Source organism: Cotesia glomerata, linkage group LG3 (genome assembly GCF_020080835.1).
Source record: "Cotesia glomerata isolate CgM1 linkage group LG3, MPM_Cglom_v2.3, whole genome shotgun sequence".
NCBI lineage: Eukaryota > Metazoa > Arthropoda > Insecta > Hymenoptera > Braconidae > Cotesia > Cotesia glomerata.
Genome location: NC_058160.1, coordinates 1,941,814 through 1,959,202, shown reverse-complemented (window position 1 = coordinate 1,959,202; position 17,389 = coordinate 1,941,814). Strand labels below are relative to the sequence as shown.

The window sequence follows — 17,389 nt, the reverse complement described above, 5'->3', positions numbered from 1 at the left end:
ACAAAAGTCACTATTATTTAATAAAGCAAAATTTTATTTATTTAGAATTCACAAGTCACGGCAGTCACATAGTGACTGCAAAGTTGCTAGTATCTATAATTATCACTTTATCTCGATATTAATCAAATTTGAAAAATCGTATATGAATAAATATATGACACATGATCAAACACTAAAAATTTTTAAATGCAAATTATTTAAATGAATTAAATTTACGATAATTGACTAAATGGTCAATATTTTATTTTACACTGCTTAATTTTGCAATTCGCATTTTATTTTTTTTTTATATGTAGCCATATATAACATTACATATATTTTATATCGATAAAAAAATTTATGCAAGCGATGAATTAAATTTAATAATTCCAACGATTGATTTAACATAAAAATTTATTTAAAAAAAATTTTTAGTGCTCACATGTTCAAAAATTCATATCTAATTTTATTTAGAGCTCTATTCTTAACTTGAATAAAAAATTCTAGATTATTTTTAAATATTAAGAAGGAAATTATTTCAAGTTCAAAATTCTTCTATATATAAAATTGACCCTCAAATTTAACGCGTCATCTTTTTTAAAAAAGAAAAAAATCACAGTTAAATCTTGAAACGTCAGAGCAATTAATAATATTTACATAAATTTCGAAGACATTACCCAGAGCGGACTAAGTATATACAATCTGACTGTACATACATGAGTTTTTATTTTTCGACACGCGAATAAACTGAAAAATGGCTTTTGGGTCTCTACTGGGTGTAGAGTATATAGAGTAGAATATAGTAGCAGCAGTTGCTGACAAATGAACTGGGAAAGGCTGTGAGCGTGTGCAAAAGCCTCATTCTCTTCCTCTTTCTCTCTTTCTCTTAGCCTTTACTTACTTTTAACTCCCCCCGCGGCCCGGTACTCTTTTTTTACTCTTTGTACTCGCTGCTCTCTTTAACTATCCGCATAATAAATGTTCTGTATAAAACTTTGCCCAAAAAAATTAACATTGTGAACATGCGTTTTGGCCAAGAGTGAAAAATCTTGTTAATTGCCATGTTTTATTAATTATTTTGTTTTTTTCATAAAAACCATTTATTGAAGATAAATTACCCGCGATTTATATCATTTAGACCGGCTGGTAATAAAATTTTATTTCGATGCTTAAAAATTATAAATGAATTTCAATTGTTTCAGTTTTTGTTCTAACATAAAATTGTATTGTTTAAATTTCATTAATTAAAATTCGCTTAAGTACTCAAAAGTTATAATTAGCAATTAATGCTGGTAATTAAATTTTATTGTGTATTTATTTTTAAATAATTCTCTTCGAACGTTATTGAGTGAAGTATAAAAGAATTATTACAATGTATACTTCCAACTTGAGAGTATCAATTAAAATAATATACTGCTTTTATTTCTTTGAAAATTATTTAATTAAATTATTTTTCACTTAAATTTAGCATCAAATAAAATATTAATGAATATTTAAAGAGTTTATAGATAAAATAATTAGAAAAAAGTTTTTTATACCAATAAAAAAATTAACTTGATACTAAAAAAATTTTTGAACAAAAAATTATTATTATTTTTAATCAAATACTTTTTTTTTGGTTTGAGAAAATTTCATTTGATTTAAAAACTTCTTAAAAATAACATTCAGAGTTTAAATATTTTTTTTTTTAATGAAATTAATTTTTTTTCTTTCCTTTATTTTTTATTTTAAATTTCAAAGCAGCAAAAGTAGAAAATCGATTCGTTTTTTGACAAAATTAAACTTGAGTTTTTTAAATTAAAGATTTTTTTATTTAAAATCTTATGACGTTTTATTGACAAGGTCAGAAAATGTTTAATATTGTTAAAATAAACAGTGTTGAAAAAAATTATTTTTAAAACAAAAAATAAAATAACGAAATATCTCTAGAAATAGAATTAAAAGCTAGTAATATAAATATATAATTATTTTGTAATATTCTAAAAGATTTAAACCGTATGAAATATTTTCCGTAGCTAATTTATTTCTCGAGAAAATTAAGAAAAAGAAACGAACAAGTTGAAGTAAAATTCATATTAATTGCGTAGGAAGGGTTGAAACAAAAATTAAATGAATGTTTTTAGTAGTGGAAGCCTTCTAAAAATATTTAAATGAAAAAAGAAGGAAGATTAACTTAATCTTAGGTTGAAAAAATTTTCCTTTCATCTCGAAAAGAAAATGAGTAAAAAATGAAACAAAAAATTCTAATTAACTTTAGTAATTACGTAGACGGATAATGTAACAGAAGGACCTGGGTATTCCGTGGTACTAAAGCTTTCATCGCGAATATGAATAATCTGAAGTATATGCGGGGCTATATAGTATTACTAGTGTAGAGCAAAGAACAAAGAAAAGAAGGATATATGTAGTTTTAGTCTCTGTGTTACTCTATTATGTTTTGAGTGTAATTCCGTAATTGAAATACATTATAATTTATAATTTTACTTTCGTTTCGTAATTGTCTGTTTGGAGTTTTATTAAAATAATTTTTTTTAATAACAAAGTTTAAGTATTTTTCGGTTAACTTTTATCGCTTATACTTATTAAGAAGATTCTCCTGCTTTTCGCTTCAATGATTTCATTTTTTGATAAAGATTTAATCACTGGTGATTTATTTTCTATGTACCAATTTTTTGTAAATAATTTTTTTATTATTTTGAATAAATTCATTTATATAATTAAGTATAAAATATTGTCGCAACATTTGTTGAAGCTGAGCAAAAAATTTTCTCTTTAAAATTTTTTTCTTATTTTAAATTAATTCCAGAAATTTATAAACAAAATTAAGAAAATAAAATGAAAAAATTTTTCATTCAACTGAAAATTTAATGTCACCCAAAATAATTATTTTCATAAATATTTTCTTGAGTCAAGAAAATTTTATTCTTTAGCCAAAAATTTTTTCTGTATAAAAAAAAATGAGTTAAGACAAATAATTTTTTTCTTGAATCAAAAATGTTTTTTTCAAATTATTTAATTTTTTTTTTAATAAAAAAATAAATTTACAAAATAAAACGTATAGAATAAAAAAAGTTTAGATTGGAATTTGTGCTTAAACATAATTTCGAATGTTTGTCATTAAAATTTTAAATGTTTCATATTTAAATGAGTGTGAAAACTACAGCAAATTTATATGAGATTCTACACTGAAGATTACAGCAAAATTTAGGTTATAAAGTGTGATTGTATAAATTTAACGTGTAAACGAGGTACTCATGCAAGTAGAACGAAATTTTCATGTGTACTACGTACTTAAAAGTACCAAGTGTACATTTAGTAGAGCATATATATATTTAAATCGAACGACCAAGAGAGAAAGAGAGAGAGAACTCGAGTTAGAAATAGAGTGTGCGAATGTTACATGTATATGTTTACGAATTCGTATGTATATATATGTCAACTATTCAGAAGGTTTATTCGGAAGTACCGTTTACAAAACAAACCTCCAAAATGTGTTCTCTTCTATGGATATAGTAGATAGATATATATGTTTTGTATAAATATCTATATACTTCAAATACTACCCCAAAGTGTAGTAGTAGCGCGTGGCAAATAAACGGACCAGATAATGTCTACACGCGTGTTTCTCTACCAGATCGTTATTATTTTAGGGGTGTGTAGTTCTTGTGTAAACTTAAATACACACAGTAAAAAATTTTTCGTCATTTTGTAGAGTGTTAAAATTTGTGTGCTGAATATTACACTTTACTGTGTAGAATTTAACATTCTAGTGTGTTAAATCATTAAATTAACACATGAGAGTGTTAAATTCTACACACTAGAGTGTAATATTCAACACACAAATTTTAACACTCTACACTGATAGAAGGATTTATTTGTATTAAAAAAATATTTATTAATAGTTAACAAATCATTTATTAGAGACCATTTTTTAGTATCAAACAAATATTTCTTAGTATTTAAAATGATTTGTTTGTATTTAATAAATCTGATATTCATTTATTAAATATTAATAAATCTTTTTAAATACTAAGAAATATTTGTTAAGGACTAAAAAGTGGTCTCTAATAAATGATTTGTTAAATATTAACAAAAATTTTTTACTATAAACAAATCCTTTTATCAGTGTACACAATGACGAAAAATTTTTTACTGTGCAGAGGAAATTCTCCATAGATAATTTTTACTATTCAAATTGAAGGTAATTTTTTTTTTTTGACGAAAAAAGAGTTCGGGTACTTTGAAAGCTTAAACTTCAAACGATGAGTTGAAGAAAAAAAAAATATTGTCAAATTTTTTAGATTTTTTTATTTGACAAACAAAATTAATAATTAAAAATTAAAAAAAAAATTTTGACTAACAAAATTTAAAGGAATTTTTAAATATCAATAAGTTGAATTTTCAAATAAAATTTTGCATCTGGGTGATTCTCTGTAAGGACGTCTTAAATCTGTACAAAATTGTCTGACCAAATTATTTTTGATTTTATTAGAAAAAAAATTAACAAGGGCTACAAAACTATCAGCTTGATCATAATAAGTAATCAGCCGATTTAATTTTTGCCATATAATGACAGGGGACTGTTTGCCAGGGGACTGTTTTTTTTATCAAATTGAGAAAAATCAAGCAAACTATTTCAATGCATTTAACTTTTCAAGTTCTCAATGAATGTTTACATTAATTAGAATAATATTAAGACTTATGGATCCAATTTTATAAATAAAAATAGTTGCCAGGGGACTGAGTTTTGAAGTGGCCCAGACACATGTTTCCAGCACAAATGGTGTTTTGACACTAAATAAAATGGCGATAAACCGCTAACAGCCCTATGATTATTAACTCAAGGCTAGTTAGATCCTTATAAACCTTACAAAAGGTAAAATAACACGCTGGATTTTTTTTTGGCTTTGAACTTCTGGCAGAGGACTGTTCTTAAAACGCCTGGGACAAACTTTGATTTAATGAATTTAATGAAACAAATTAATTTTCGGTACTTTTTATTGAAGAATATTGTTAGTTAACTAATTAAGTTTATAAACATTATGGACAAATTTATATATTATGGACGAATAACTTAAAATTTATTCTTAAAGTTTCAATTTTGAGAAAGGGACAGCCCAGGGGACTGTTATTTCGGTGGTTTACGAATTTATAGCAAAAAAACCAAAATTTATTTCATTTTAGTTTTCAATGCTCTAAATAGAAATGTTTCTTTGCTTTCGTAACAAATTTTTTTAGTAACAAAATAACAATTTTTCCAATAAAAAAATGCCTGGGATAGCAAAAAACATCCATATAGAGAATCATCCATATAGAGAAAAAAATTTAGTTGACTAGGAATAAATTTTATTAAAAAAATATTTCTAGTGTCAAGAATTTTTCTGTGGGATTTTTTACTACAAAACACTCGAGTTGTATAAAATAATTTAAACTGTCTAAGCTTTAATAAATTTTAATAATAAAAAATAAACGTTTGCACAAAAAAAAAAAAAACATAAAAAATGTATAAAATTTTGGTAGAAAAAGAATTTTTAAAAACCATAAATAAACAAAAACAAACATGACTGTGAATCCGCACATCAGATTGACGTGCATTGCATTTTTAACGTATATTACTCTTATTTATTTTTTTCACATACGGATAACTATTACAAACCTGTCGATCACAAAGCCCGGGAAACGTATCACAAAAGATAATATAGAATAAATAAATAAAATATAACATAAACAAAATAGTGAAAAAAGTCAATATATTTTCAGTTTGTAAACATGTAACTCGCCGAGTAATTCGGGTATGCAAATTCCAATTTCACCCAGCGGCTGTTTTGCAATGCGGAGAAAATACGTTTGCTCAAAGGCTGATTGTTTCATTTTTCTTTTACACTAAAATTTTATTTTTTTTCCTTTTTACTCATCACCTCTTACGTTTTATCACTATAAATACGCACAGTACTAATTAAAGAATTTTTTTTCAAACGAGTTCGTGTCAGGCTTATCGAATTAAAAAATATTTTTTTAACTTTTATAAAAACGAACTAACTGAATTAAAAAAATTATGGACAGTTAGTTTAAAAAGACGTGACAAGAAGGTTGTGTAGACGAGACTGAACCTCAACCTCAACTAACGCATGCTGTTAAAGAGAAATGTAATAAACTGGCAGAGAAGCCTGAAAGTAAGAGCAAGAGAAGAAGAATAAAGTAGAAGAAAAAGAGAGACTGCATGCATGAGTTTATGAGTGTGGAGCACACAAGGTTTATGTTGGTTCGTACCGACAATAAACTCAAACCACGTCGTATATTTACGGGGAGGTTGATACCAGTTTCGTGTGGGAGCATGTGCTCCTCCCCTCCCTCCTGGTATTACACATTACACATCACACATTGCTTATTGCTTATTACATAGTACCTACACGGTGTATATATAGCGTATAATATAATAATATATGATATGAGTTGTGGTTTTAAATCAAATAGGCTCGGCGCAAGTTAAAGGGCCGAACGGTAAGATGCAACTTTAAGTGAGCGTATGTTTAATGTCTCGGTCAAAGGCGTCGTGTCATTCTTGTTATATTTATATATGTAGGTATTTATTTATGCGTGTGTGATTAAATATAAATTTTGTGTGTGTGCAATACTAATGGAACTCACAAGGGCCAACTGTGCCCATACGTCGCTGAGATTTGTAACCACAAGCGTATCGTAATTTGTGTTCTTTTGGTTGCCGTGATACGCTCACTATACTTGAAAGCTTGCTACTTTGATTTTATTATTGTGTTTTATTCCCCCTTTTTTATGGCTGTCAACGGCGAAAAGGACACCTGATTTTCGAGAAAAAAGGAGAGTAATTTATGGTTTTTTTGACAATGGTTGATTATGTTTAGGTGGTGAGATTTAGGGTTTTTATGGAAGAGTACAATTTCAGCGAGGGATCAAATTTTTATTGTTGATATATTAGATATAATGGCATCAATGACTTATAAGAATATTTATATTTTTGCAGAAAAACTAATAAAATTTAATGAAAAAGTTTTTTAGTTTGATAACATTAGGTTATTTATGACAATAATAAATTAATTTATTAGAATTTTTTTTTATACACGCCAATCAATATGTTCTATTGATTAAAAATCGGTTTATTAATTAATTGTTCTTCAGGTATATTAAAATAAAATTAGTTTCAATTTGTACCTTAAAACTTTAAACTTAAATCTCTAGTAAGGGGAAGGTTTAGCGATCATGCGCCATCTATCGGAGATTTTCAACCCTAAATTTAATCGAACAATTATATATGGGCATAATTTATTTGAATTATTTTTTATACACGTCAATCAATATGTTCTACTGATTAAAAATCGGTTTATTAATTGATTGTTCTTTAAGTAAATTAGAATAAAATTAGTTTCAATTTGTAGCTTAAAACTTCAAACTTAACTCTCTGCTAAGGAGAAGGTTTAGCGATCATGCGCCATCTGTTGGAGATTTTCAGCACTAAATTTAATCAAACAATTATATATGGGCATATTAAGACAGATCAAGCCATATTTAGCTTAATATGACTTGAATAATATGACTACTAAAGCAATCTTTGTCTAATACGACATCAAAATTAACAATCACATTATCTATAAAATATATAAAAGTAAAAAATTACTATAAAAATTTATTTTTATTCTTATAAATAGCCTAACACGATCACAAACAATCAGATTTATGTATATGAGGTTATATCAAGTTTAATTAAAAAATTTTCCATATCAGAAAATTTTTTCCCGGAAATAAAGTGAATGTATCAAAAATAAAAATTGTAACTTATAAATGAAAAATACATTCAATAAATAGGTAAAAAGAGTGTGGGAATTTTGATAATTATAAATATGTAAAAAAAAATTAAAGGTCTTTTCTTACTGTTGTACTTCTACATTTCTCAATGGCATTAAGTTAATTTTCCCGAAAAAAAAATAAAACTGAATCATATTTATTTTTTTAATATTAAAGCCGTATTATAACATTTTTTGACGTATTACAACGTTGTTTAACTTTAATACCACCTAAATTAACTCGCGTGGACGATCTTAAATTCTGCAAGAATAATTATTCACTTTAAAAAATATCTGAATATGTTTACTTATCTTTATGATCAAAATGCGCCAAAGCATTCGCAACCATCAAACCATACTTAAATCCGATTTATATTTTACTGCAGTTCGCTTTGAAAATAATTTTCCTTTGCAAAAACTCCCCTACTATGAATGCATACAATAGTTTTTTTCCCTTGATTCTTATTCACTCGAAAAAAACACAACATTTTTGATCGTGAGTCCCGATAGTCATGAACATCTTATCAGCATAATATCTCTCTCTCTCTCTCGTGCTTTTTTCTTTCGTTATACTCCGTTGTACATACAATATACATATACATAAATATATGTAAAAATAAATGCACATAAAGATGGAGGTTTAACTCAGAATGATTCGTCGACTATACAAGCGTCTCACATCATTCTTTTCACTTCCTCTTTTCATTTCTTCTTTCCACATCTCCGATACGAAGATACGGGCAGCACAGAGCAACTAAAGGTACTTTATACATCCACTGTACTTATTTTACACAGTTTATTTTACTTTTTCAATGTCTAAAATACCGTGTGAGCTTCCACAAGTAACTAGTCTACCTTGTAGTTGAAGGAGAAGATTCCTCGCGGAATGCTCCACACGAATTTATACTATGTACTTTATACTACATAAATGTATTCATAACATCTATGTAAACATATACATACAGTACATATTTATATTTTCTCGTGAATTTACTCGCCGGAAAATGTATAGCATTCCCACAAATGTCGTCGCACTCATAAATTTAATTTTCCTATACATGAATAGAAATATATAAATGTATATTTTTAAATTTCTGTTATATTCGACCAATTCGCATTTCATTTCTTCAGTGATATAAAAATTCAATAAAGAAAAAGTCTTTGTTTCATGCACAGTGAAAAGTTATTTGTTAAATTCAACACAAAAATTTTTACACTTTACACAATAACAAAAAATCTTTTATAATAAATTTTATAATTTTAATTATTAATAAAAAATTATAAACATTTACAAACGTTACTAAAAATATAATTTAGGATAAAAGTTGAGTTAAAAAATTATTTTTCCATAACATTATAAAAAAATTTCAACTCGCATCCAGTAAAAAAGGTAATTAACAGCTAGTACTTTATATAATACATATACTTTAATTATCTACAATATTATTTCAGTTGAAAAATATTTTACTTTCATTATGGAGTTATTTATATTTAATTTAATATATTTTTCGCTGACTAGCAATCTTGTGAATATTATTTCAATAATAAATCTGTTTTTTTTTAATTCATACCTATTAAATATTATTATTACCACCTAATTTTTTTATAGAATCATCTGTTTTCGATAATTGACCTTCCAAGGTTAACCTTTACTTTTATTTTCAATGTTACGCCTTTTTCTCAAAATAGTAAAGCTAAAGCTTGTTTAATAGACAGAGAGGGGCCTAAAAAATGGTAGTAGCGCATGCGCATACTACCGCGACCTTACAAAGGAGTGCAATTGGTTTTACCCCTAGAAAGCTCACACCGATACTCCTCGAGACTTTTACCCGGGATATGAGACAGAAAAAAAGGTTCACTTGAGCCAAGAAAATATTTTTCTTACTAATTATTTTCTTGAGCGAAAAAAAAATTTTTTTTTGACACAAGAAATTTCACTTGCACAAGTAAATTTTCTTGTCTTGAGAAAATTTCTCTCTTGCTCCAAAAAATTAAATATAAAGATAGAAGAAAATTTTCATTGATATTTTTATTGATTAACATGTCAAATAGGAAGATCAAATAATATTAAATCATTTTTTTTCATTCAATATGTATAATTGCACGCTAAAATAATATAAAATGGGTATCAAATATTCACGAGAAAAATTTTCTCAAGGTGAGAAAATTTTTTTCTCAGCTGAAGTAGGTGGCGCTGCTTCCCTAAAGTATCTAAAAATCTTGATCAAATATAAAAATTAATTGTGTCAAGTATTTATTATAATTTGAATTAAGAAAAAATGACTTCTACCAAGAATAGAATTTCAAGAAAAATTTTTACTTCGTCCAACACAACTTCGATCTTCCTTTAGGCACCCGAAAATTTTTTTGAGCCAAGAATTTTGTTCTCCAGTCAAGAAATTTTTCTTTCTGTGAAGAGTCTTTTGAAATTTTTCAAGTTTTTATTGTTTCATTTGTAATTATGTTACAATCAATAAATTTTGAAGTCAAATAAACAATCTGCTGTTGTCCCCAGATTCATTAACATTTATTTGATGAATAAAAAAAAATATGATCCGTGCGGTAAATAATGTAGCATACATTTGATATAAGAGCAATGATTCTGTGGCTTTCAACATCATGCACAGCGGTGAGATATTCAATCTGGACGTGTACTCTACTATATATATATCGCTCTACCAAATATACACCAAACTACATACATATACATAACATAATATACAATATAGTTAATACAACACCCGCTTGGTCAAACGTGTGCCTATAATTAAGCTGCTTCTGCTCACAAAATAATTGGAAGTATAATTGGTGAAATGTGTTGTTGCTTCGCAGCGCTATAATTTCCATATTATTTGTTTAAAATAATAATAATAATGTTGATATTGCATAATTATATATTCATACGTTACACTCGCATGTTACTTTTCACTTAAATTAATTATATCTACATTGCCCGCAATTATTAATTAGAAATTATAATTAAAAAATTATTGTTTTACTCTGCGATGTATTTTGATAATAAGTTAGTTAATCCTATGTAACTTATCATCCTCATGAATAATTTGTATAATCAATCATTAACTCTATTATTAATATTCCTCATTATTAAATTATTTACAGCCGTGTGTTTAATGTTTAATCACAAAATATTGCGGTTGATTGAAATTTAATAAGCATATTCTTTTTAAATGCTAATAATAATTATCAATATGCGTCGGCACGAAGGAAAGGGTCGTTTAAAATTAAGTAATAATTGTATTTTTTAATACAAAAAAAAAAGATACGAATATTAAATATTAAAAATAATTTTTGAAATGATAAATTTTAATAATTTGTAAAATTTTTATTTATGTAATAAATTTTACTGAATAAAATTAATATATTATGATTTTAAGGATTTTAAGGATGTACAGAAAAAAATGGAATAATTATAATTTAAAATTGAATTTATAAAAAAATAATTTTTTCAGTTTCATTTTTGAAACGTAATTTTTGTTTTTTCCTTGTTATAAATTTAATTGTAATTTTTACAATTAAAAATGGAAATGTAATAAACATTATAAGCATAAAAAAATTACATTAACTGCGAATTAAGAGAGCAAAAATTATAATTACCATATTAAATTGAAATTATAATTTTCAATTAAATAAATTTATTTTTGTAAATACAACACGGAAAAAAGTAAACTGTAAAATTCACTCGGATTCCGGTTAATTTTTATAGTTTCAAACAGTAAAGCAGACATCGGGGTGGCAAAAATATAAATATAACAGGACTTAATGTAGAAAGTGTAAAAGCCACAATTTATAATTTAATATCGAAAATAAGTGATTAATAGCTGTCACTATAGTAAATAACGACTCTCTCTTCTTAAAAAATTACAGTTTCAAACAGTAAAAATTGCCATTTCAATATATAGTCCATACTATGAGGACAATGGGGAACTCAGATGAGGAGAAAGGGGTCTCACACTGGAAGAATTTAACATTTGAAACAGTAAAAATTCTACTCTTAAAATATATATTTTACCAGTCCAAGAAAGTCAATAATTATAGTTTGTAAATATTGACGTTGCTTGTATTAGAAATCTGAACAAAAACAGTTTCACTGTAAAAAAATCGCGCCAAGTCCAAGTTCATAAAACTATTAAGAAAAAAAATTTGTTTTTCTCTTTACAAAAAGATATAAAATAAAAAAATTAAAAAATCCAAGTAACCGATATGATTGTTTATGATTTTTGGATATTAAAAAAAATTTTGTTGTAAATTTAAAAATTAAAAAAAAAATTTTGTAACGTATTTAGTGTGCGCGGTTGCAAAATATTTTAATACTTTTAATGAAATTCGTAAAATATATTTACTAGACTTTAAAAAAATTGAAATACACAATGACACACACCAAGTACGTTCCAAAAATTTTTTTTTAATTTTTAAATTTACAACAAAATTTTTTTTAATTTCCGAAAATCATAAACAATCATCGGTTACTTGGATTTTTTATTTTATATCTTTTTGTAAAGAGAAAAACAAATTTTTTTTCTTAATAGTTTTATGAACGTGGACTTGGCGCGATTTTTTTACAGTGAAACTGTTTTTGTTCGGATTTTAGTATTTTTTGTAATTATAATAAAAATTTACAATTGGTACCAACTAAAATCTCGCGTTAGCTGCATTTTTTATAGCAAACTATCCTCTTGAAGCTACAGTTTATGTAAAAATAATTCCAGCGCACCCTGGCGGGTGTAGATGCAAGCTGTGAAATATCTTTTTTTAACTGTAGTTTCCCATCTAATGAAGGATTACTATGCATTCTCGAATTATTTAGTCTGTGGCAGATCACTTTGCCCATCGAAAAAAAGTCAGGATCGAAATTTTTGCGTTGCTATAGTTTGTGCTGATTAAATTTAGTAATTTCAAGTAGATTAATTGTTATAAGTGAATATAATTAATTAATAACAGTAAAATAAAGTATGAATTACTATTATAATATACAATTTAGGAAAAAAAAGTATCGTAGAATTAAATAAAATTTTGCAACCTCAAAATACCGTTCTGCTTACAGTAAACATAGTCGGTAGTCTGGCGCTCCGTTGACAACGGATTTGAACGGAACTTGGCGCCAGATTCTACCGAATCTGTGGATTTAGCAACTGTATTTTATACTTTTTACATATCATGCGATCATTTTTTAGGTACGAAACGATAAATATCAAAGTCAAAATTATTAATTATTATACTTTAACATTTTCGACATTCAAATAGCGAATATTACTATTTGAAATAGTATTTTCTTTCATGTAAAGAATGAATTGTAGCATTTAAACGATAAATATTACATAGTAATTATTAAAATCACGATTTTACTGTTTGAAATGGTAATTTTTAGCAGTTGATCATTACTTATTATAAATCGACTATTATTTATTATAGTTTACTTTTTTCCGTGAAATGTTGAAAAAAATAAATAAAAAAATATAAATTTTAGATAAAATAAAATAAAATCTCTAATTAGTAAAAAAAGAAAGTGAAAATAAATGTGAACATTTAAAAGATAGATATTTCAAGATTTAGTAAGATTAATTGAGCCATTGTCGTGGGGTTTTAAATAATGTGAACAGACAAAGAGAGATAGTTTAGCACAATCTGGGAACTGGGGACTTGTTCGAGGGCTTCTCCAATTTACAGGTCGTCTTGTCACTAAAATGGTCCGCGAAAAGTCTTGCTTAGATGTATTGCGATGTATACATGTATAAATGGATGAGCGCGTACATTTACCGTCTATTCTACTCTCTTCCGCTTATTCTCAGCACTATTTCTGTCTGCATATACATATCTGTCTATAACATTAGTTCTACTCCGTCCTGAGCTTGAAATGTCACACACACACAAACCCACAGTGACAGAAATTTACACGTGTAAATATAGCTTAAATTATTTTAGCAAATTATCGAAATGGAATCTCGTCTAACTGGCGCCTTTCGTCCTTTTATTGTTGTAATAATTAATAAGATAGTGTATGATACAATATAGTGGAGAAGATAGCGGATAAAAAGCCCCGCTGAGACAAGAAACAATTGTTAATGAATACACAATAATTGCTAATGTGATTTGACTTTATCTTAAGAAGTGAATGTGGATTTTAATTCGAAAAACATCCGAGTACGTAATTTTTAAAGTAAAAAAAATTTTGATTAGCTAAAACAAATTTTATAAGTCAAATTATTAACAAATATTTCAAGTAATTTATCTCTAGTTTAAGTTTACTATTTTTAATTAAATAAAATAAACTTTTGGATAATACTTTTCAGGATTTTTTAACAAATAAATTATTATAGAGAAAAATTATCAAAAAAATGGTACTTGTAGAAATTAATGCAATTTTTTTTTCAATCTTAAAATTTATTTTATGTATCAAAAGCAGCAAAAAAAGTTATATTAATTTTTAAAATCTCTGAAAAGACATTTTTAACTTTTTAACGAATAACAACTATTTTTTTTTTATTCGAGAAAAAAATGAAGAATTCTCCAAATTTTTGACAGGGTGGAAGTTTTAAAAAATCAAATGTTTTAATTTCATTATGATAATGTTAATATAATTTTTTTTAAACTATATCTTCCAGTATCTGTTTAAAAGATCAATAATTCTGATAGATATTTCATATTTTTACGAACAATTAAGAGCTAAAATTTACATCGAAAATTGATAATTCTTTTTTATGAATCATGTTACTTTTCATATTAATTAAGCAGGATTTACACTTTTTTCTCTCTCGCCTTAAAAAGCCTGTTATGATTTGATAATCTAAAAATCGCATTTTTTAGCTTTCTGAGTACGTATAAGTCCTTAAGCCGTATTTAACTCATAATTATTTGAAATTTTCCGTGAAAATGAAAATTAAATGAATTTCCGTTTGATCTAAAACCGAAAAGTTCATAACTTTAACAAAAAGACTTTAGAGTTTACGAGTGAATTATAATTTCCAACTAATAATTAACTAAATTATACGATAAAGTTTAAATTGATAGATGAAGCTTAACCAGTAATTGATACCTTGAAACAAAGTGAAGTTAATCAAAGTATATAGCAATTATTTTGGGTTTAACAGGATTTGCTAAAGAACTAACAAACTCGTCAGATGAGATTCCCAGATCGTTTCAAAGAGCTACAATCTAGTCTGCTGTGATAAGAGAGTGAGAGAGAAGATAAGTTGGGGTCATACTACGGCGTTATCACTTGTATTGGATCCTTTTCGCCAAGGATGTGTGCACAGAATGGATCCACCACTATGGTTATCGTCTTCATCTATATCCATAATATATAGCATACGTATTTAGTGTGTGCATGTGTGCAACAGCACAGGGTATGACAGAGTACAGACTACAGAGTACAAAATACATGTATATTTATATATACACTGATAGAAGGATTTCTTTATAGTTAAAAATATTTGTTAATATTTAACAAATCATTTATTAGAGACCACTTTTTAGTCCTTAACAAATATTGTTTAGTATTTAAAAAGATTTATTAATATTTAATAAATGAATATCAGATTTATTAAATACACACGGTGAGAAATTTCTGTAGAAATTTACTATGCATACATAATAAGACTGAACCTTAATGACTCAATTCAAAATATTACTATAAAAATTTAAGAATATCATATTGTACCAATCAATATTTACTAGGGACCATAGTAAATTTGATCATGCAACTGTTACATAAACATATATAAAAAATTTTCATAAACTGACAGAACAAAAACTGTTAGTGTGCTTAAAACTTTTCATTATGGTTCCATAGTAAAATTTCTGTTGCTCAGTCGACAATAAAAATTTATAAAAAAGTTTCACATTTAGTCACGTGTACTCGGTTTAAATTTAAAATTGTGACTATGAAATTTTCAAATGTCCCATAGTAAACGTATGCGCGTCAGTCGCGACGCGCGCTCTTTCATTTTTTCGTGCTGCTTTGTTTTGTCAACATAAGTCTACAGACGCTATCAGTAGTGGTTAACGGTGTTATGGAAATTGCAATAAACATTAAGTTTTAAATGAATATTAGTTTATAAATCCATCAACACATGAATAGTTAATGAAAATTTGTAAGATTCATAAATAATAAAATATTTAATAATTTACCGTGAAAAATTAAAATGAAAACAAACATTTGATGGTTAACCTGCAACCGACACTTCTAATAATAATAAAAAATAATTTAAAAGTTATATATTATGTTTATAATTATTCATAATAAAATTAACTGCCAAAATAAATCCTACGTTCATTGTTAAAAATGAAAAAAAAATAAAAAAAACTATATTTTAAAAAAATATTTTTAAAAATTATTGCAAACAAAAAATCTTGTTTGGTTTGATATTTTTTGATTGCTAAAAACATTTTTACTCTAAAATTTTTATTTTTACAAACGTTTTCTTATTTTTTTTGCTATAGTACATTCGGAAATTTAAATTATTGCATATTTCATTTTACTATGGTACATTTCAATTTCTACCATTTACTATGTCTGATTTCATTTGTTTCGGAAATTACTATGGGCCATTGTAAAATTTTATTCTGAGTCAATAAGGTTCACTAGTAATATGCACCATTGTAATATCTAAAATCCATGCAGAATAAAAAATAATGGAAATTTCTCACCGTGCAAATAAATCATTTTAAATATTAAGAAATATTTGTTTAATACTAAAAAGTCGTCTCTAATAAATGATTTGTTAACTATTAACAAATATTTTTTAATACAAATAAATCCTTCTATCAGTGTAGGGTATAATATAACAAGTAAAACTTGATCTTTGTGTAGTATGAATGAAAATAGAGGTTACGGGTGGATCGATTCGATGTATAGTAAGCACTTGATGCTTTGACGTAACTTAACGTTATTGTGTATTATATCAGAGCTGGGGGGTGGTGAGCGTTATAATAAATTTCTGAGCTGAAGAACACAGGATCTTCAGACCTAGAAGGTAGACGGGCAGATAGATAGATCGGTATCCTTTATTCAGGATGTTCATCACCCAGGAGGCGAAATACATCCGGTGGATCTTGCTGCTGTTGGTAATGAAATACAGTAACACAATATCCGCAATATACAACGAGGTCTCGCGTTACATCCGGTTGCCCGCTTTCAAACCAGACCTGGATTAATTTGACGAAGAACTTGAGCATAAACTACACCCCCACGTTCGCCGTACCCTGTTCTACCCCTTCCCGAGCTAAAGAAACCTCGGGTATCAGTTTCTATCATGAGAAAATACTCTTTTAATCAATTTTGATTTTTAATCTAAGAACACGGGAAAAATATCGATATTGTTGTTTTTTATCGAGCAAAAAAAAATTTTAATGGAAACTATTTCATTGTTGAAACCTTACAAAGGAAAAATTTTGAGACATTTATTAAAGTCTCGTTGATAAATCCTGACGTGAAAATTAAAAATTAATAAATTATTAACATAACTAGGTTTAATTCAATAAAATTAATCAGTTTGATATTTTTTAAATTAACTTACATAACAATTTTTAGGATTTTTTAACAAAAAAATTATTAATTTAAAGTCTTGTTGATAAAT

The 17,389-nt window shown here is 26.5% G+C and overlaps 1 protein-coding gene across 4 annotated transcripts in view; it reads right to left on the bottom strand.

Annotated features, from left to right (window-relative positions):
- Window positions 1–17,389, bottom strand: part of LOC123261587 (fibroblast growth factor receptor 3-like) — a 101,066-nt gene that overhangs the window by 74,298 nt on the left and 9,379 nt on the right. Inside the window, exon 1 of one of the 4 annotated variants that reach the window (XM_044723264.1) lies at window positions 5,636–6,185. The exons of 1 other annotated variant lie outside the window; for it this stretch is intronic. The gene's annotated coding sequence lies outside the window, so the exon portion shown is untranslated. Of the gene's footprint in view, window positions 1–3,461; window positions 3,485–5,635; window positions 6,186–17,389 lie in introns of those variants that run through there. 2 more of the 4 variants (XM_044723267.1, XM_044723265.1) reach the window with 2 other exon arrangements.